Source organism: Humulus lupulus, chromosome 6, assembly GCF_963169125.1.
Source record: "Humulus lupulus chromosome 6, drHumLupu1.1, whole genome shotgun sequence".
In the NCBI taxonomy this organism is placed as follows: Eukaryota; Viridiplantae; Streptophyta; class Magnoliopsida; order Rosales; family Cannabaceae; genus Humulus; species Humulus lupulus.
Window position 1 is genome coordinate 218,555,970 of NC_084798.1, and position 22,801 is coordinate 218,578,770.

General features: G+C 41.7%; 1 non-coding gene across 1 annotated transcript; it reads left to right on the top strand.

Annotated features, from left to right (window-relative positions):
- The first annotated feature begins 20,409 nt into the window (after nt 1-20,409).
- LOC133787244 (small nucleolar RNA R71) lies at nt 20,410-20,516 on the top strand. The gene has a single exon (XR_009872275.1). It is a non-coding gene; the product is annotated as a small nucleolar RNA R71 (small nucleolar RNA).
- Nucleotides 20,517-22,801: the final 2,285 nt, after the last annotated feature.

The window sequence follows — 22,801 nt, forward strand, 5'->3', positions numbered from 1 at the left end:
AAAGTGTTTGGACATGAAAAGTTTTAACTCGGTGGTTTGAGTTAATGTAGTTGGTTCAGGTGAACTGATAGCAGGGTAAAACGTCGATGATTCGGAATTGAGACCCAAGAGTATTTTAAATTTTGGAATGGGTCTAAAGAACAAAAAAGAACAGAGTGGGAATCTGGAATTATTAGCTGATTGCAAGTGGAATGGCAGTCTGAAAGTTTATCGGATATTTTAAAGAATTGAGCGCTGAGTAGGTGAATACTTGAGGTATTAAGGGAAGTGTAATCCCTGACGAGTTAGTCGTGGTGGCAGTCGCTAGTGTCTTGTTAAGGTAACACGACATAGGACATGATAAGAGGTGAAGGATAGTGAATACTATGGTTTGGCTTTAGTTCAGAGAGAAAGCCAAAGAGGTCGTTGAAACTTCTTAAGGCAGGGGTGTCTGCCTATTTGAAAGAATAAAGAGCTGGTAAATTGATAAGTTTTGAGGAAATAAAGTTCCGGGAAGAAAGAGTTGCGTCTCTGCGTAATAACAGACGGGGATCTGTGAGGCGTTCAGAGAAAGAATGGAGAGTTCTGACTCTTGATTCAACGTAAAATTCTGAAGTTGTACTAAGGGTTAGGCCAGCGGGGCCTACAAGTCGATCCCACCTGGTAGAGGTGATGACTTTTGAGTATCTCTGGAATCAGGGATAAGACAACGAATTGGACATTGTAATCTAGGCAGACCCGGAGGCTTCAGCAGGGTGGCGGTGTAAACGAGAGGCTATCGAGTGTATGGCCGTTAGACAAGATCTTGCGGGGCAAGATTGTTGCGCCTGAAAGGGTGTTGTGGGAACTAAAGTAAAGGCGGTGGACCTTGGGATTCAGGGTCAGAGTTTCGGGTTTTCTGACTGATGTGTTTGGGTAAATTTCGAGGACGAAATTTTTATGAGGAGAGGATAGTTGTAACGACCCAAAATCGCTAATAAGGCTTAAGGGCCTTGATTAGCATGCCTGGAGGGCATAATGGGATTTATGTGTGATTTTATGAGTTAAATGCATGGTTATGATTTAAAGCATGTTATTTGGCTATTTGTTTAACTGAGATGCATGGCTATGTTTACTAGTATGCATGTAGGCCCGGATCGTGTTAGAAGGGCATAATTGTAATTTTGGCCATGTTGGGCATAACTGTATTGATATGTGATAATTGTATTCTGTGAATTGTACCACGTGGGTGTGGTTGTATTATTGTGATGCACGTGCCGAGACGGTCCTAGAGAGCTAGTTAACTCAAGAGTCACAACGGGATTTCTATACCCGGCTCGGGAGGAGCCTAGGGGTACCTCGGGATTTTATGGTTAAGTTGAGATTTAGCGGGTATTGGTTATTGGAGATTTAGTAACCTGGGTAACCATTAGTTACTGCTGAGAGTAACAAGTTTTAGAAAGAAAATGGTAGAAATGAAATAGAAATGAAAGGACTTAAGTGCCCTTGAGGTTTAAGTAGGAAAGGATAGGCAAGGAGGGGCAAATTGGTCATTTGGTTGGGAAATAGATAAATGGCAGCTGGGATTTGGGGGTATACGGTTTGGGGCATTTATGCCACTTGAGGCTTGATAGAAATTTAAGAGAAGAAAGAGAAGGAGAAAGAAGGTTAGGGCAAGAAGAAGAAGAGAAGGAGAAGTGGGAGTCTAGGAGGAGATCAAGGACTTTGTGTGGGTTCTCCATTTGAGGTAAGGTTTTTAGACACATCTAAGTTTTGATTTCTATTTTGATTGGTAAAATCTAGAGCTTGAGTTGTTTTTGTTGAGTTTTGAGTTAGTTGTTTGAGTTTTGGTTTGGGTGGCTGAAAATAGGAATCAAGGGGTGGATTCTTGGGTTTGTTGATGTTTGATCTTGTATCTAGTGCCCATAGGTTGTTAAGTTGTTCATATGAAGCTTGGAATTGGTTTTTGGGGTTTGGGTATTGGTTTGGTATGATTTGGGAAGGTTTAAGCTCGGAGAAAACGCAGGAGGAAACCCAGAATTCTGGGTCTGCGATGGCGTGCTGCGACACAGGTTTTTCGTGCCGCGGCAAGGGAGCCCCTGACTGATGGGTGCCGCGGCACAAGGAAAATTTCAGGGCATCATTTTTAGGCAATTTTAGGCCTTTGCTCCGGGGGTTCGGGGGATGTCTCCGGGGTGTTGTTTTAAGGTTTTAGAGGTCCCGAGAGTGCGGGATTGGTCCCGGGAAGTGGTTTTGGGTTGATTAGTAATGAGGGATGTTTCTTGTGTGTTGTGACTAGGTTGTTGGTGAGGCTCGTGCTAGAGGACCGTGCTCGCGGCTTTAGTGCATCAGGAGGCTCGGAATGCAGGTAAGAAAACTATAACACCCGTAGGATAGGGCGTGGCCCATAGTGTGATTGCGGGGCACGGCCCTATATTGCATTACATGTTAGGGTGTAGACTTACATGTATTGATAATTGTATGAATGTTGTTTGATTTATTCTATGTATGATTATAATGAAATGAACGGCAAGGGCCGAGTGCGGCGTAGGCCGGGTACGGCAGCGGAGCCGGAAGTAACACTAAGCACATGGGATGCTTATGGTCAGGGCGGGGCCCGGGACCCAGAGGATATGTGTGAGATCCTTGCGGTGAGGACCGAGACCCCAGGCTTCGGTAAGGCTTCGGGGGCGGCATGGCCGTGTTTGCTTAGTCTAATGGTTGACTTGTTTGTATGTGGATTATCTGTTATGATAAACTGTGTGAATTGCATATGTTATGTTATGCATGAGTTTTCTTGCTGGGCTTCGGCTCACGGGTGCTCCGTGTTGCAGGTAGGACAATGACTGAATCAACCAACCATGAGTACGGAGAGCGTGAAGCGACGCGTACATGTTCGGCCTGCCCGACTGCTTTGGTTGGGGATTTATTCGAAAATGGCTATAATAATCTATGATTTTGTAACCGATCAACTGTAAACTTATTTCAAGATGTAAATAGTTTTCAAACCTTATTTTTGGGATCCCAATTGTTTAATACTAGAAGTTTTTATTGAGTCAACGCATTTTCAAAGATTACAGCCTTAACTTTTATTAGTCACACTTTTGCTTCAAAACCTCGGTTAGCGAGTTCATTGCACTGTTTCGTCTTAAAACTCACTTAGTAACGGCTCTAAGGAAGTAGGGCGTTACAATAATGGTATCAGAGCCTTGACCCAGCCGGAAGTGTGGCCGACGGGGACGTCGGGCCCTAAGGGGGGGGTGATTGTGACAGTCAGAATCCCGTGATCCGTAAGGGGAAAGACCGGGTAAGCTGTGCAATCCCACACCGCCTGGGGAAGGTCAAGTGTAATGGTTCTAAGACTGTGTAGGTATGGGACTACACAGTTGAAGAGGGCTTAAATGGATTGATAGGTACTACCTATATCAGGAAGGTGCATCTTCTTTTTGGTAGCCCATCACTTGAGAACTCCATGGTTAAGCGTGCTTGACCTGGAGTAATCTAGGGATGGGTGACCTCCTGGGAAGTTTTCCCAGGAAGTGTGCGAGTGAGGACAAAGCACGCTGGAAAGACTTGTCTTGGTTTGTAGGGCCAGTCATCATTCCAGAAAGCAGCCATAGTGATGTGGGGCGTCACAATTCGCCACCTCGCGATAAAATTCCCTACTTCCACGGCGATCAGCTCGCTGCCAGGGAATGCTACAGCATTTCCATGAAGGAAAAATCTAAACCCGGGCAGCTGGCAATGGCCATCCAAGGTAATGAAGAGGAATCTCAGGAGCCCTTAGCTGATCCTGAGATTGAAAAACCTCAAAGTGCCGAAGGGGAAAATATCGGCTTGAGTGAGGATATTGACCCCCGGATAGGCGAGGACAGATCCGAGCTCCAAGCTATTGAGGAGCTCGAGGAGGTGAGCATCGACCCGCAGAACCCTTCACGGAAGGTCAAGCTTGGGAAAAACCTTTGTAGCAAGAGGAAGGCAGAGCTGACTAGGTTTCTGCGGGATAACCTGGACGTGCTTGCATGGTCACACGAGGATATGGTGGGAATTAGCCCGAGTGTCATCATGCATACACTTCATCTGGATAAAAGCGTTCCTGCAAAGTCCCAGAAGCAGAGACGTCTCGGAACAGCCCAGGCCGAAGCCTTGAAGGAAGAAGTAGCCCGGCTCAAGAAGTGCGGCTTTATCCGAGAAGCCAAGTTTCCGATTTGGGTCGCCAACCCCGTGCTAGTCCCAAAGCCCAACGGGAAATGGCAGACCTGCATCGATTTCTCCGACCTGAATAAAGCCTGCCCCAAGGATTGTTTTCCATTGCCAAGAATTGACCAGTTGGTGGATGCCACGGCGGGGCACAAGCTCATGTCCTTTATGGACGCATACTCAGGCTACAATCAGATCGCCATGAACCCGGCGGACCAAGAGCACACCAGCTTCATGACCCCAACTAACGTTTATTGTTACAAGGTCATGTCGTTCGGGCTGAAGAATTCCGGAGCTACCTATCAGAGGTTAGTAAACAGAATGTTCGCAGACCAGCTCGGAAAAAACATGGAAGTGTACGTCAATGACATGCTAGTCAAGTCAAAGATTGCCGATAACCACATTTCCGACCTAGGAGAATGTTTTAAGATACTACGGGAGTATGGCATGCGGCTTAATCCTCAGAAGTGCACTTTTGGAGTCGCATCGGGAAAATTCCTGGGTTTCATAGTCAATACCCGAGGAATCGAGGCAAACCCCGACAAGATTAGATCGTTGGTCGAGCTTCCCTCGCCCAGGTCGCGCAAGGATGTCCAAGGGCTGACAGGAAGAGTGGCAGCCCTCAACCAGTTTATTTCGAAATCCACCGATAAATGCCTGCCATTCTACAACCTGCTCTGAGGAAACAAGAAGTTCGAATGGACAGAAGAGTGCGAAAGCGCTTTCCTCGACCTGAAGGCACATATGGCCGAGCCACCCGTGTTATCCAAGCCAAAAGCGGGAGAACCTCTTTTTCTCTACCTAGCTGTCACAGAAGACGCAGCTAGTGCCGTGTTAGTCCGAGAAGAAGACCGGGTTCAGAAACCAGTCTACTACATCAGCAAGAGACTTCTCGGCGCTGAATCCCGGTACCCGCTGATGGAGAAATTGGCGTTCTGCCTTATCATGGCCTCGCGAAAGTTCAGGCCGTATTTCCAGTCCCACTCGATACACGTCATGACCGATCAGCCTTTAAGGCAGGTTTTGCAAAAACCTGAAGCATCGGGACGCTTGTTAAAGTGGGCCATCGAACTTAGTCAGTTCGAGATTTTGTACACTCCACGAACTGCTATAAAAATCCAGGCCCTGGCCGATTTCATGGTAGAGTGCGAACCCGGGAAACACTACATATGCCGACGTTCTTGAGACGGCAATCGAAGTAGAAAGGTTGCAGACCAACGTAAACAAAGAAGAAGCCAGTAAGCCTGAACGTAGACAGCAGAGCCAACCTCAGGTCAGTCGGAACAACAACAACCATAATGGCAGTAATCAGTCCAACAACAACGGTAACGGCCAGAAAAGACGGCATCCGGATAACAAGAAATTCGACAGCGATAAGAAGGCACGTACGAATAATGGGGGAAATAGGCCGGGCTACGTGGAATACCCGCCATGTTCTAAGTGTCAGAAGAAGCATCCTGGAGAATGTCGCGCCAACACCAAGGAGTGTTTCAACTGTGGTCAAGAAGGGCATCGTAAAAGAGATTGTCCTCAGCAAAAGCCAGAAGGGAAGAAGGACGAAAAGATGGTTCCTGCTAGGGTTTTTGCTTTAACCCAAGGAGAGGCTGATGCTAGCAACAAGGTGGTCACAGGTCTGGTTTCTATCCTCAATAACTTATGTCATGTATTATTTGATTCGGGAGCCACTCACTCGTATATCTCGTTAGGAATGATAGAAAAACTAGACAAACCTAGTGAAAGATTTAGAACTAGGTTTGTAACCGAGTTGCCTTCGGGCAAAGTAGTTCTATCATCACGAATAGTACGAGGCGTACCGATCAAGATTGAGGACATAGAACTAGAAGGAGACCTGATAGAGCTAGTGATCAAGGACTTCGACGTAATACTAGGCATGGATTGGCTAGCACGGCATGGCGCAACGATCGACTGCAAACGCAAGAAGGTGATGTTCGAGACTCCTGACGGCCAGAGACGATGCTTCATGGGACAAGCTTCAGGACTACGCATCCCGTTAGTGTCATCTCTCAAAGCTCAGAGGATGATGGAGAAAGGATGTCAAGCATTCTTAGCCAGCATAACGAACGTGGAAAGGGAGACGCCGCTTAAGGTTGGAGATGTCCGAGTTATACAAGAATTTCCAGAGGTATTTCCCGATGACTTGCCAGGATTGCCGCCAAATCGAGAAATAGACTTCACGATAGAATTTAGACCAGGCACCGAGCCTATCTCTAAGGTACCATACCGGATGGAACCTACGGAACTCAAGGAGTTAAAGACGTAGCTACAAGAACTCTTAGACTTGGGTTTTATTAGGCCAAGCCATTCACCATGGGGAGCTCCGGTACTATTCGTGAAGAAGAAGGACGGGAGTATGCGGATGTGCATAGACTATCGTGAGCTGAACAAAGTAACGATTAAGAACAAGTACCCGCTACCTCGGATCGACGATTTGTTTGATCAACTCCGAGGTGCGACGGTATTTTCAAAGATCGATTTACGGTCAGGATATCATCAGCTCAAGGTAAAGGGAGAAGATATTCCTAAGACAAGCTTTAGGACTCGTTATGGACATTACGAGTTCTTGGTTATGTCTTTTGGTCTTACTAACGCGCCAGCCGCATTTATGGACTTAATGAATAGGGTCTTCAAAGACTACTTGGATAAATTCGTTGTTGTGTTCATCGACGACATTTTAATTTACTCCAAGGATGAAGTAGAGCACAAGGAACACTTGAGGTTGATTTTGACGCGATTGAAGGAGCATCAACTCTACACAAAGTTCAAGAAATGCGAGTTTTGGCTTTCGCAAGTGGCGTTCCTCGGGCACATTATATCGAAAGACGGAGTTGCAGTAGATCCATCAAAGGTCGAGGCCGTGAAGGATTGGCCCAGGCCAAAGAACGCATCTGAAGTAAGAAGCTTCTTAGGGCTAGCAGGTTATTATAGAAAGTTTGTTGAGGGCTTTTCTAAGATAGCCACTCCGCTTACCAACCTGACCCGGAAGCAACAAAAGTTTAACTGGAATAATAAGTGTGAGGAAAGCATCCAATCGCTTAAGGATAAGCTTTGCTCAACACCTGTACTCAGTGTACCAACACCCAATGATAAATTCGTAGTCTACTGCGATGCATCAAAGTTGGGATTGGGTTGCGTGCTAATGCAAAATGACAAGGTGATAGCCTATGCCTCATGTCAGTTAAAGGAGTATGAGCAACGCTATCCAACTCACGATATGGGGTTGGCAGCGGTGGTCTTTGCGTTAAAAATCTGGCGCCATTATCTTTACGGAAAACAGTGCGAGATTTATACGGACCACAAAAGTTTAAAATACTTCTTTACTCAGAAGGAGCTCAATATGAGGCAGCGCAGGTGGTTAGAGTTAGTCAAGGATTACGACTGTGAAATCCTATACCACCCAGGGAAGGCGAATGTAGTTGCCGATGCGCTTAGTAGGAAAAGCTATGGGAATTTAGCAGCCTTATCAGGAATAGAAAAGCCGCTTCAGCAGGAGCTTATCAGTGCCGAAATAGAAGTGGTTGTAGGCAAGCTGGCTAACTTGTCTATCCAATCGAATCTGCTAGAGGACATACGGATTGGTCAGAGACATGATGAATCGCTAGCAGCACATATGGAAGCAGTCAGAGAAGGCAAGAATACTGATTTCTCAATATCTAGCCATGGCTTATTGAGATATAAGGATCGGGTGTGCGTGCCAAATGATCAAAGTATTAAGAAGAAGATTCTGGAAGAAGCGCACATCACCCCGTACTCAGTTCATCCAGGGTCTACCAAGATGACTCATGACATCAAGGCAATCTATTGGTGGCCAGGGATGAAGAAGGACATAGCAGAATTCGTGTCCAAGTGTCTTGTATGCCAGCAAGTGAAAGCGGAGCATCAGCGGCCGGCAGGTTTATTGCAACCGCTTAGCGTACCAGAATGGAAGTGGGACGACATAGCCATGGACTTCGTGACGGGTCTGCCAAAGACGGATAAGCAGCATGATTCCGCTTGGATAGTAATAGATAGACTAACCAAGTCGGCTCATTTCCTGCCTGTTAAGACTTCATACACGGCAGACCAATATGCAGACATCTACATCCAAGAGATTGTACGATTGCATGGAATCCCCAAGACAATAGTGTCGGATAGAGGATCAGTGTTTATGTCAAGATTTTGGAGAAGTTTACAGCAAGCTATGGGTACTAAGTTAAGTCTTAGTACAGTTTTCCATCCTCAGACAGATGGGCAGTCCGAGCGTACGATTCAAATTTTAGAAGATATGCTACGCGCGAGTGTACTTGATTTCGGAGGATCATGGAATAAGTACTTGCCGCTGATCGAGTTCTCGTACAACAACAACTACTAGTCAAAAATCGGGATGGCACCCTATGAGTTGTTATATGGAAGAAGGTGCCGATCACCGTTGCACTGGGACGAGGTAGGAGAAAGGCAGCTTCTAGGGCTCGAAGCTGTTAGACAAGCTCAAAAAGCAGTAGCGCTCATTAGACAGCGTATGCTTGCTGCTCAAAGCCGTCAGAAAAGCTATGCGAATACCAAGCGACGCGATGTGGAGTTCCAAGTTGGAGATCAAGTCTTCCTGAAGATATCTCCTATGAAAGGTGTCAAGCGGTTCCGGAAGAAAGGCAAGCTTAGTCCCTGATTCATAGGTCCTTTTGAGATATTGGACAAAGTGGGACCAGTTGCGTATAGACTAGCCCTACCGCCAGCACTAGCCGATAGTCACAACGTCTTCCACATTTCGATGCTACGCAAATATGTGTCAGACCCATCTCACGTCCTCAAGTACGATACAATAGCGCTCCAGAAAGACTTAAGTTACGAGGAACGACCGATTAGCATCCTAGATAGGGGGATGAAGCAGTTACGGTCCAAGAGCTTTCCTATAGTCAAAGTCCTATGGAGCAATAGTTCTGAACGCGAGGCAACGTAGGAATTGGAGGAGGACATGCAACGCCGGTATCCGGAATTATTTGGTAAGTAAATTTCGAGGACGAAATTCTTTTTAGTAGGGAAGAATTGTAGAGTCCAAGAACTTTACTTAGCTAATTATTTAGTAGTATTATAGTATGTATAGTATTATCTTTGTAATTGTGGATTTTTGGTTCAGACCGGGAATTATTTGGACACTCATAGTAGTACTTATAGATTTTCTTAAGTTTAACCTATAGTTTAAGAATATTAAGTTTAACCTAAGGTTTGATTATATGACTGATATTAAGGATAATATTTATTATACTATAAGGTTTAGATGAGGGCCAATAGGATTTTAAGCACATGTTATGAATGGGTGATTAAGGATTAAGTATTTTGAGGATTAAATTTAATAAGGAGTAAAGTTTGAATGCTATAGGGTCAGTCAACAGCTTTGAATACGTTGAGGGCTTAGTCAAGGCTGTTTACTCCATTCAAACTTAGTTAAAAATGTGTAATTTCGTGTTTAATTAATCAGCGTGTGCCGATATATCGCAGCTATAGGGGGCGATATATCGCAGCACGTAGATACGGAAAACACGAGACGATGCACGACTGCCTCAGGCATACTGGCCCAGGCGATATATCGCCTACAGGGGGCGATATATCACCTCCTTCAGTGTATTTTCAAAAGTTTTTGAATTCTTTTCCTTTCAGCCATTCAACCTCTTGATAAGTCCAGCATCTTTTTGAACGAGTCTTCAGCCTCTGCTGAACGATTATTCAAATATTTTTCACCTAAAAAGCTATTATTTTTATTCAAGTAAAATCAAGATCCTTTCATTCCTAAACTCTATAAATAGGACCTAGTACCCAGCCATTATTCATCTTTTGCTCTAAGTTCAGAGGCTGCAAGTGCTAAGTGAGTGTGAGAGTTTAAACACCTGGGTTTGGGAATCATAAGCTTGATCATCATAAGCTTATCAAACACTTTGGGAAGTAAGGTTTTAGATTATTTCGGTTTGAGGTGTAGATTGGTCTTACAAGTTTTCAAGGTAACCCAAAACTCTAGTTCAATTCTGTATTTGTTCTTTTAAGTTCTTATAATCTTCTACTCAGCCTCTAACCTTAATCTTTATCTTGGTTAGGAAATCTAAGTTCTTGAGCACATAAGTTTTGGTAAGTATGTTCTTCAATGGTTTAGTCTTCCCATTCCTTTTCATCTCTTTTTCTTCATTAGACTCACTCTTTTTCATAATGATTATTAGGAGTGTTCCAAAGTCCCAACACTGTCCACATATCCCGGTAACTTTGGTAAGGAAAATAGGATAGAATCTATATGTTATATGCTTATGTTATCTTATGTTTTATGTTATGAAATATGTTATGATAAGTGTATGATATGTATGTTTGTAGGCTTGGGCATATGACCCATTTGACTAACAAGACCCCAATAGATTATGGGCATATGACCTACTTAGCTAGTAGGACCCCACTAATCTCATGGGCATATGACTTGTTTAGTCTATGGGACCCCAAGTAATAATGGCCATTATAATAAGTGTTATGATATGTCTTTATGTTTATTATGAAATTTATGTTTATGACTATGTGTTAGATTTTCCTTGCTAGGCATTAGGCTCATTCCTTTTTGTTTTATGTGCAGGAAAATAGCTTTAGAGGCGGTAAGATTCGTGGACGCTTAGAGAATGTGTATTGATGGTGAATGGAGTCAAGGAGTCGAGAGTTCGATTTCTCGAGGATGTAGTCTTGTTTTACTTTTTATGGTTTTACATGTATTTTCCGCACTTTCTATGTAACTCCTTTTTACTTTAAGTTATGTTTTGTTTTAAAGACAATGGGTACCCATATCCTACTTATTTTATGAAAGTAACTTTTTGTTTCTACAAGTTTTTAATAAATTTATGGTATTTTCGCAAATGTAAGTCTTGTTAAGGTTTGTATGTATAGTTTCATTAATGGTCCAAAAAGTCTAGAGTAGTGGGTCATTACAGGTGGAGGGCAACGACGCCCTGCGAAAGATGAGGGACAATTTCCTTAGAAAAAAAAGAGAGAGAGAGAAGGGAGAAAGGAAACAGGGCAAGGCATGATAACAAAAAGCCATGAAAGGGTAAAGTCAACTTACCGTTAGGGTCATGCCCATTGAAGACTCCATCACGCCCACCGAGCTCATCGTCTTGATGGCCCTGAGCTCCTTCTCGTTGAACTTGTATATGTGGCTGACGGCGTAGTTCACCGACTCATACACTGTTCCCCGGAAGGCCTCTGGAATCTTTTCTAGGTCCTGGGGGTTGACTGGGATGCGTACCTCGGAAGGTACAATCACCGAAGCCCTGGGCTCCACCCCCGTGTCCTGGACGAGGGCCGGAGCTCGCGGAGGAGGTGGGGGCATGTTGTCCCCCCTGCAGCAGGAGGGACCGTTCCCACGGCCTGGGCAGCTGGGGGATGCTCTTTCTCCTTTGCAGGAGACTTGGAGGAGGTCCCGACGGCATTCTTAGACGTCCGAAGCCTCTTCATTCTTGGCCCAGCGGCCCCAGCTAAGGGTTCCCCCCGGCAAACGCACCTCGCAGGCTCTCCTCGGGCTGAGACATCTCTTCTGCCAAAACTCCTACCCAGAAATTTTCCAGAAAATGCCTGCTGTAAACCATACTCCTAAAACGATTTCCTACAGCAAAAAAAAAAAAATATATATATATATACCCTAACCTAAAAGGCTTTCACCCTTCACACCCACAAAAACCAGTAAAACCTTGCATGCGGCTACAGTAAATATTTACCTAAGCTACAGTGAAAAATATTTTCAAAATATGCGGTCAGGAGACTTACATTGTGTTTGGCTGGGAGTGGGTGAAGGTGTCGCCTAAGTGGGAGCTTCGTCGGAGTGTTCGTTTCCAAAGCTTTGAAGGAGTCCCTACGCCTGAACTTCTTGAACGCTGGGAATGGCAGTCGGCAAAAAGAGGGTTTTTTCTTCTGAGATGAAGGGAGAAAAAGGAGAAAATTTCGAATGAAAGGGTGGCCCATGCGTAGGATGGCCACCCCTTTTTATACCCATGAAGGGCCACGTGAAGAGGGCTGTTGGATTGCCCTGATGTGGGATCCGAGGCCCTCCACTCGAAATATGAAACGACGGCTGGGCATAGGCTCGGCCATTAAATGCGGTTCTCGGAAGACGTACCGTCACCAACCATGATGTTCCACGTATTCGGCGCCTGCATAGAGTGAGGAATGTGAAGAGATCGTGGGGAAACCTAAAAGCCCCTACTGTGGCCCTACGCGACGCCGTGTACCACGAGCAAAGGCTTGGTGGGCAGATGTACGCCCTGGTTTTCCACGGGCTGATTAATGAGCTCAGGTACGGCCTACTCCTGTTCTCCACGAGGACGTCCCCTATCCCGGAGCTGCCGTCGTAAGGTCCTGCATCCTCAGCTCGAGGTAACCTAAGGATTTGCCAAGATTGCCTAAGGACTGAATATGGACTCTGAAGGCCTCAGGTCGAGGTAATCATCCAGCTCGTGTTGCGAGCTAGAGTTGGAGGCTGTGACCTTTAATAAAGTCAACCACGCAAGGTAAACGTGCATATATCAGACATCACGTGTCTGATATACACCTGATTTCTCAGATACGCAGCAGGAACGTGCGTGTTCAAACACCCACGCCTGGGTTGGGCCGTGCGGCCCATTATCCCCTTACCTATTGATCTGACCACACTTATGTGTCAGGTTTAGGAATTAATCATGAATGTCACAGAGTTGATATGATAGGTAGGAAGGTCACGGGATGACCTTCTTACCAACTCCCAGGTGCCTTCTCCTATAAATATGGAGACCTTGAGAGTTAATAGAGGTTGGATTCTTGATTGTAAGAAATACCCTATAATCAAATACCCAGTATAGAGCAATAATACTGACTAGTGGAGTAGAAGGATTTTAACCTTTGAACCACTCAAAAAACGTATTTTGTGTCACTAACTCATTTTCTTTAAGATCATTCATCTATTTCGGTTCAACATCAGCACTAATCCCTTTCTCTTCTTTTCTTAATTTCTTGTTGGCGAAGAACCGCGTCAACAAATTTAATTCATGATTTAGAAGCTTAAATTTGAGTTTTGTTTGGTTGGTTTTAGTGTTTGAAGTTCTTGAGTTTCAGAAATTGAAACATGGATTTTAATGAGTTTTAAGTTGGGTTTTCTTTTGAATTATGTTGTTAAAGTTATCTTAAAAGTGTTGGGAATGATTGATATTGAAATAGGGAGCTTTGGGATGACTTTGGGTAAGGTTTAGAGGTTGGAAATGGTGGAAATTCTGGGCTCGAAGGGAAGGGTCGCGGCTCTGTTCTAGAGCGTTGCGGCCCTAGGATGAAGATGAGCCAGGAGGGCTCGGCCAGGGGTGAGCGCCGCGGCACGTGTCTTCTTCCAGGGAGGGCTTAGGTTCTGTTTTAGGGCAAGGCCGCGGCTAGGCTTCAAGGGTCGCAGCCCTTAGATGTATACTTGAACATTTGGGGTTTTAAAGCACGGGAATCTAACCTAAAGTGCTCAGGATCGATTTCACCACCGTGCTTGGTGGAATTCAGTTTCCCGGAAGCTAGTTTTGTACCCGAAAACCTATATTTGAATATTAATGGATTCCATTACCTTGGGTTGTGACTAGGTGATAAGCTAGGGCTCGGGAAATGGATCGTGCTCGGGGGTCGTCCTTTCTAATTAAAGCACTTGGAATTAAGGTAAGAAAACTGCACCTGTGTAGGTGGATAGGATGAGATTAAGTGTTCCTTATATTTGTATGTGTTGTTATGTGATTGTGATAAACCATGTGAGTATGTTGGGACTAAGAGTTCCCTATAATTGTATGAATGTCATGAGGTGGTATTATGCCACTGGGACATGTGATAAACGGCCTAAGGGTGTCGAAATCAATACTTGCGTACATGGCACGACTCGGACACTGGTATCCGAGGACAACTTATTAGTCACTGAGCTCGGTTAAGCTGGCCGGAGTCAGTGGGTATGTCACTGGGCTTGGCCTAAGCAAGCCAAAGACAGTGAATTAAATAGAGGGTGCGGCCTGCGGGCATTAACCCTAGTTATTGCTTGACATATGTTCTATTATTGGTTATTGTGTATGACTTGATGAGTATCTGGAGCTGAATTATTGGTTATTGACCAGTGTGTTGCCTTGAATGTATTTTATGGCTTGCTGGTAACTGATTAATGCCTTGTAATTATTGGATTATGCTCTACGAACTGTTTAGCTGCTAATACTATTATGTTATGATATTATGTTTTCTTGCTGGGCCTCGGCTCACGGGTGCTACATGGTGCAGGTAAGGCAAGTTGACCATGGGTTGGTGTAACGACCTCCTTTCTTAACATACATATATATAGTGTAAAAACAAAGTTTAACCTGAATATAACAATACTGAAATTCTGAATTTACAAAAACTTTATTAAACAATACATAACTAATGTTCATAACCTCAAACCATACAATACTCACAACTAAATAAAAACTTTATCTTACATACAAATCTTAATACTTTTATAAATAATTTTCGTGGCGTTACTACACCTTAACGTAGAAATGAAGATGTATCCAACCGATAAATTGAAAAGCTTTATGTAAATTACAATGTTCATGAAATACTTTTAAAGCTTTAAGTAAATTATAAAGTTCACAAAATACTTTTAATGAAATATAATTATAAAATCAAGTTTCTCGTTTATTTATAAAATAGCATAGCAGAACTCCACTCCCTTCAGGTCAGCCCCATATGTACAGTCATGTTGGCTCCATGTATACTCATCAACCATTTATATTTGGGGCATCTTACCTACAATACAAAACATTATCTGATGAGCTAAGGCTCAGTAAGTAGAATAACTACCTCATATGCATTAAAATAAACGTGCAATATGTTATGTATTTTCTTTCTTTCACTTTCCTTTCTTTTGGGCCCTAGAGGATGCTGCTGCCGGCATTACATAAGGAATCACATTCCCACCTGAACATAAACATGATAATAGGGAATTTCTCCCTCATAAACATTCATTATATAGGGAAGTACATCTCCCTCCTTACATTTTTTTGGGACGTAGGTCTCCCAAGCAGCACCTCTACTTTAACGCTTTCAGTAACTTGTTTGTGAACATTAAGCGTGCTTATGCATAATAAATATAACATTCTTGAAAATAACTTATGCATAAGAACATGGCAGGATAACATATAAAGCATATAAATGCACATAAGACACATAAAAGACTTGTATTGTAGATGAGGATTCTACTTACCTTGCGTCTTGATAAAACAACTGAAATTGTTAGCTTCCTGATAAAAACACAAACTATTAACTTACATAAAATCTACATGATATAACTTTAGTTTATGATTGTTATTATTCTATTTTTCTTATTTTATGTCCAGGCGTATGGTCATACTATATTTGTCCATGGGAAGGTTCTGGTCTAAAAGTCGTGGTCATGGTCATACGAAAAAGTCCAGGTCATAATACTTGTCCATAATAATAGGGAATAAGGTCATAAGAGTCCATAATAGTCCAAAGTGTGACCATAGCCTATATAAGTTTAGCATTTCAATGACACAAAAAAAAAATAGTTTACATTTCAATTTTGGCATTATAAATTATAACGACATGGTAAAGTAATCTTATATATAAATTTTGGCATTATAACGGCATAGTAAAATAATCTATATATAAATTTCGGCATTATAATGGCATGATAAAATAATCTATATATAAAATTTTTAGACATAGTAGCATAATTTATATATAAATTTTGGTATTATAAATGCATATTAAAATAATCTATAAATAATAGTTAAATAACTGAACTGAAAGACTCGGGAAAGAGCTTACCCAAAAAGGTTTTCGTAGGCTAGCGTTAAAAACAGAACTTCGCCTAGATTTTAGAGATTTAAAACTCTAAAAGAGTGTTAAGAAGAGTTTTAGGCAGAGTGAGAGAAAGAAAGATTTTTTGTAATTCAAAAATGAATTCTGAAAGGCTCTATTTATAGGAAAATATTGGGTTACTATGCTGCATAGTAAAATAATAAAATATTAAAAATAGCAAGCATAGTAAAATAATAAAATATTCAAAATATCAAGCATAGTAATTTGCTTAAGTCATCACTATATCACTACTCCATCAACATGTGGGACCCATGGGGTGGACCCCGCTGTGGGACCCATATGGACTTTACTGTGGGACCCTTGCGGACCCCACTGTGGGACCCACTATGAATAGTACCTGGTGAATAGTAAAAAAATGAAAATTTCCCAATCTTATATTACTTAGTTTAACATTTTTTACTCACAAACTTTTCTGAAAATGTTTCTCTAACACCCATAAATTAATTATTCCCACCTGTTGGTTACTTCAACAACCTTAGAATTGTTAAAATCTCTTAATAGAAAACAACTATATCCCCAACGGTCAGGATCACTATTCACCAACGGTCATAAACGGCTAGTTTTTGTCCTATAAATACTTGTTCCTTCAACCATTTACTTGCACAACTTCTTCATCTCTTAACCTTCTAGATAAAATTCATCATCAAATCATGAATTTCTCTTTATTGTTCATAACTTTAGTGATTGTTTGCTTGTATTTAGCATCATTCTATGGGTATTATACTAATGAAATGCCCATGAATGTTATAGTTGCATTTTCATTAGTTATTCTTCCACTTTACTTAATAGCTCTAGACTTTGATTAGCATTGTAATGCACTCAAAAGTATAAATAAAAATATCTTCTCTTATTTTTCATAATTGTTGTAATGTATTTGTAAAAAGAAATGGGAGTTACAGTTGGAGAGCTCTGGGGGCGAGGTGTACATTGTCAGCTGCTCGGCCACCACGGTCGAGGAATTGTACAGGGACGGGAACCTAAAACGTATATTTTGCCATTAGAGTGGCTTGGTTATTTATTTGTTATTGAGAATTTTGTATTTACGTTATTTAAACCTTGTTTTGGGATCTCATGTATCAAACATGTATTTTAATAAAATTTAATCGTTTATAACCAAAATTCTTTTTAACCTAATCTGTTTGTATCATTAGATACACATTTTGATTTAAATGACTTGATTAACAAGTCTTACACTATTTCAAAGACACAGTGTAACGGTCTTGGTTATCCAGGGCGTTACAACTTGGTATCAGAGCGTCCTAGGTTTAAGGGTTCCTGGAGATAGGTTGGACATGTACACTCGCCGCTAAAAGACAAGCTCGACTCAAGGTTCTATAATTGAATATATGAGATGGTATGCTTAAGCTTTTGATCTAAGTAAGAATGTATTATGCTGTATGACCATAGGGAGCATGAGAACTGATAGGGCCTGGCCCTTGACTATTATTGCATGATGAGATGGAAGCATGTTGATCAGCATTGTTGTTGCATGTGAATGAATATTTGAACAATGGTTTGCATATTGATTCCTTGTGGGTGATTGCCCAAGCTGAATTTATATGTTATGCTTGTCTATTGATTTATAGGAAGCATGAGAAGGTGTGAATAAACATAGCAGCAATAAATTTGGTAGCTAAGTGCGTAGAAATGTGAACTAATGTCTATTATGTTCTATGTGTGTATGAATATTGTGATTACTTGGACCTGGATGTGGTTTGGTTCGGAGTGTGAACCTCAGGGTTGAGAAGTTTAGTCAGTAGTGGCGGATGAACTCAGATTGTTTGCATCCAGGATGGTTAAGTAGACCTGGCTTCGTAATACAGGAGGGTTGCAGATGATAATAGGGGTTGGAAACCTCCATCTACCCTGAAAGTCGCAGAAATGTGCGCTAGCATATGAGTAAATGGTGTTGGTTTAGTATAAGGATACAGACAGATAAAGGATATTAAATGGAAGGCCTAAAAGGCGTTATCCTCTGGTTGAAGAGGAAAGTTTGGGTTTGCCTAAGAATTGTTTAGTGGATGGGTAAAGCTAATTCCATTCTTGGTTATATAAAGGTGAGAGGTCATAACTAAGGGATTGTGCTAAGTACTTGTGGCAGGAGGATGCTAGGAAATGGTATTCAGACTGAGATATTGGCATGATGGATTGGAAAGAACTCAAATGGGGATTCGATAAAAGAAGTTATAAGGACACAGTCTGAGCTGCGGAGATTAATAAATCTATGAGCTTGATTTGAAATGATAAGACAACGACAACATGTGTTAATGAGTGTTAGGAGTTGGATACTTCATTTTGGAAATTTATACAAGCGGTGGTAGTTGGGAATAATGACCCATGTAAAGGTTAAATTCTGGAATGGTTCAGGGTGACAGGGCCGCTCCAATGTATTAGATCTTCGATTGTATTTGAGCAGCAAAGAGGGCCATGTTATTTGAGATCTGTGGAATGAGGTATCGAGCATGAATGCTGCAGGGCAAGCGATGCAAGAGATAGTACTTCTATTGGTAGAATTCAGTAAGGACAGATTCTCGATTATCGAGGTAGAAGGACCCCAGACAGTGCTAGGGCACCTAGTTTGTGATAGGGAAGGGGTCTGATTGAAAAGGTAGTTGTCAGGATGGTGACGGGAACCGGTGAGGTTATTTGGTATGTACCTGAGGCAGAGGACGCCACCCGAGAGGATGTCAGGGGAGGGCACGACTTCTACATGAAATAATTCGATATGTTAGGATGGATTTCCCATGGTAAGGGAACGGAAGACTAAAATGCCTCGTTACATTCGAAGTTCGAGGCTGGTTCCTCGAAGATGAGTATCTAACTGGATAGTCTATGTTTTAGTCATGTAACGAGCTGGAAGAATTCAGTGTTGAGAATATTCCGAGAAAGGATTAGACATAGAGAATATGCCTCAAGGGTACTGTGCGAGAAGCTGAAGATAGTAGTATTTATTGAGGAGGAATTAGAAACTTCTGGCAGATGAATTGGGATACAAGTAATCAAGAGGTTCGTAGTGAGAACAATAGAGTTCATCGTAAGGAAGCCTCAACATGAGTCAGAGTGGAAGTGAATCTGTTAAGAGACAACCATGGATTATAGGGGATATCATCTGGAGTATTTTAATTGGACTGAATGGAAACTAAGCTGACCAGTGGAAAAAAATTAGATGGGTATATAAGGAAAGATTGGGTGTACTTCAAGGTCGAACTACAGGTGGGTTTGGTATCAGGAATGTTGTGGAAGACGGTACTGGTTGACAGAAAGAATTACTGAAGCAATTGAAGAAATTTGACCTTGGATTAGACAGAGCATCATACTGCGGGAATCGTTGGCATCGTCGGTTAAGAATGAAAAGTTTTAATGTTGGGTACAAGACGGGACAATGTCTCCAGGAATTGATCTACGATCTGGTTATTACCAGCTGGAGATCAAGGAAAGAGACATTTAAGGAATTATTACTTGTACTGAGTAGGGTGTGAGGAAATTGGTAAGAGGGGTTCTTAACTGGTTCAAGCTTCAGCTACACAGGTAAGTTCTTCAAGCAGGAAATATAAGAGCGGTACAGGTAAGTCTTCTTCAGGTTTACGTGCGGTATGTCAGATTACTCTCCAGTCAAAGTGAGAAGCAAGTGACCATTATGCTGAAGACGTTAGCACTAAGGAAGCAGGGTCACAGGTAAGGTTCTATGAAGTGTCAGTTTGGTTTCGCCAGGGGTCCTCAGAGTAGAGCTACAAGAAGAAGGGACAGGTATGAGGAGATTTAATCTGAAGCCACAAAGAGTAGATTGCATTGCTTGTTGTTGTGGCCTTTGTTGTGGTGCTTGTGAGGGATAACCCGGTGGGAAATTTGGTCTTGGAGGCATATAAGAATTGCTAGGGCCAGCCCCTCGATTACTCCACGAGAAGTTGGGATGTTGCCTCCATGATGGGTTGTAGGAATTAGAATAAGGGCTATTCCTATTTTGGTTCCCCATGTAACACACAACTGCTGGATTGGAAGGACTGTTGTCAAAAGTATGGCCCTCACCACAATACACACAAGAAATGTTCTCCATAGACCCCATTTGTGTCCCCATAGGCTGCCCCATTGATTGATTCATCCCCATATTCATTGTCTTGAGCATATTAGAAATAGAGGAGACTTGGGCTGCCAAAGAAGTGATGACATCTACATCATGAATACCAGCCACCTTTCTACCTGTAGACAATCTAGAAGTGGGCCACTGATAGTTGTTGTTGGATATCCTCTCAAGTATTTCATACCTCATTATAGGACTTAGCAATAAGTGCCCCATTCGTTGAAGCATCAACCATCATTCTAGTGTGGGCATTTAGACCATTATAAAATGTCTCCATCTGGATGTAATGAGGAATGCCATGATGAGGGCATTTGCGCAACAACTCTTTAAACCGCTCACATGCCTCATATAAATATTCTTCATCAAGTTGCTGAAATGAAGTAATCTCATTGCGGAGCTTGGCATTCTTAGTGGGAGGGAAATACTTCATCAAAAACCGCTCAGCTAACTCTTGCCAAGTAGTCACAGAATCAGATGGCAAAGAGTTCAACCAAGCTCTAGCTCTGTCTCTCAAGGAGTATGGGAACAACTTTAGTCTCAGTGCATCCTCTATCATTCTAGGCAGCTTGAATGAATCACTCACTTCAATGAACAATCGAAGATAAAGGCGAGGATCCTCTGTTGGCATCCCACTGAACTGACCCACAGTTTGAAGCATCTGGAACATGACTGGCTTCAATTCAAACTGTGCTGCCTGAATTTCTGGTCTAACGATGCTCGAATTGAGTTCATTAAAGAGGGGGAGAGCATATTGCCTGATAGCACGATCTCTGTCATCAGCCACAATAACTGCATTTTGCCCATTGTTGGCAGCTACTCCCCCTTGAGCTACTCGATCTTGAGCAGCTCCTGCTAGATTTACTGGTGGATCATGAGCAACTCCTGATAGATTTGCTGCCCTCTGGGCAGCTCCCTGTTGAGCCCCTTGCTCAGCATCCATCACTACTACTTCCCTTTTTGACTTTTGTATTCTTTGCCTTCTTCTAAAGGTACGCTCGATTTCTAGATCAATGGGAAGTAGTTCAGGGTCTTGATTCTCGTTCATACACTGTATAAACCTGAAATTTGCACGAGAATCACCCAAGTTAGCACAAAAGAAAGAAAAATTCAACCAAATTGCAAGATAATTAACTTTACAATAATTGACTTTAAGCAATTCCCGGCAATGACGCCAAAAACTTGTTGTGCAAAATAGATACTAAGTGCAAGTGTACACTGTCAACAAGTAATAAAGTGATAAGAACCCAATATCGTATCCACAAGGATTGTTTTTAAGCTAAAAATTGTGAAATTAAACTCTAGCAAAATGATTAAAAATAAAAGAACCAAACTCAAATTGAATTGGAAGTTGATTTTTATATGCAATTAAAAATAACTAACAGCTGAATTTAAAATCTAAATTAATGGGATGCAATATGAAAATCAATTGATAATGAAATGGTAAGCTAGGATAATTAATTCCCCCTATTATGCAATTACTAGAAATAATTCTATGAAAATGTTGTGGCACACTGACAGTTTACTAATCAAGAATTCTAATCAAGTCCATAAGTTTCTGTCGAAATCAAATGGGTTTAACTCTCTAATTAAATTACTTATGTCTAAGCCAATTTAATTTCAAAAATTTCATATCAAGCACCAATTCTATTAGATTATGCAAGACAAAGATATATGTCTATACCCTCACAAAATTAAAATCAAAGAAATTAATCTTGCACCATTCAAGTCTTTTGTCCAATAATTATAATCATTTTCAGCAATCTTAACTATTTCAATCATTTACTAAAGGTGATCAAGCAATAGTAAATATTAAGCATGAAAATTACTTGAATGAATAAACCTCAATTAGCATTAAGCATCAATAGCAAAGTTCCACAATTGCATAACAAAGTTTCTTAATTATCCTAACTTTAAGATAATTATTTCATAGCTTTAAACACAAAATAACCCAACTTATAATCATCCATAAATCAAAATAAAATGCAAGAAAGAATTAAGTTCTAAGAGAGAAGGGGAAGAAAAACAAGCCAAGAATATTATGGAGTGTCCCCCAAATAGCCCTTCTCTTTTTGTCTTCTTCCTTAGAATCCTCTCTCTTTCCTTCTTTTCTCTTTTAATGGTTGCCAAAATGGGTATATTTTTTCTTGCACAGGCGGCTGGGTCTTTCTCTTCTCTCCAGCCGTATATCTCCCAATTGGAAAAGAAGACAACTCTTTTCTCTAGGTCACTTCCTCCTTCTTGGGTCACATGGGCCTCTTTTTCTTTTTAATTCATTTTTGTTTTTGTCTTCTTTACCATAAATGGGTCCAAGGCAAAATGAAGCCCAATCATCATTTATTTATTTATCATGCAACCCAATCTAAATAATCCTCAAAGTGAGCTGGAGAATTAAATAGTAGCTTCCACGTGGGTCATCCAAGTAGATTGGCTGGCAAAACGCATTGCTGCTGCAATACTGCAGCATTCCCTCCTGCTAAGACCATTTTAGGCTTCAATTTCTTTCCAAATGACCAAAATTCTACCAACCACCTGCGAAGGCAAAATTTTATAGTTTAGGGTATATTTTTCCAGAAATATACTAATATTTAATATTATCTTATTATATTTAATATTTGACAAAATGAAAATAAAGACACTACAAAACACCCTAAACCACTCTTTCTTGATAAAATTATAAGTTTAAAA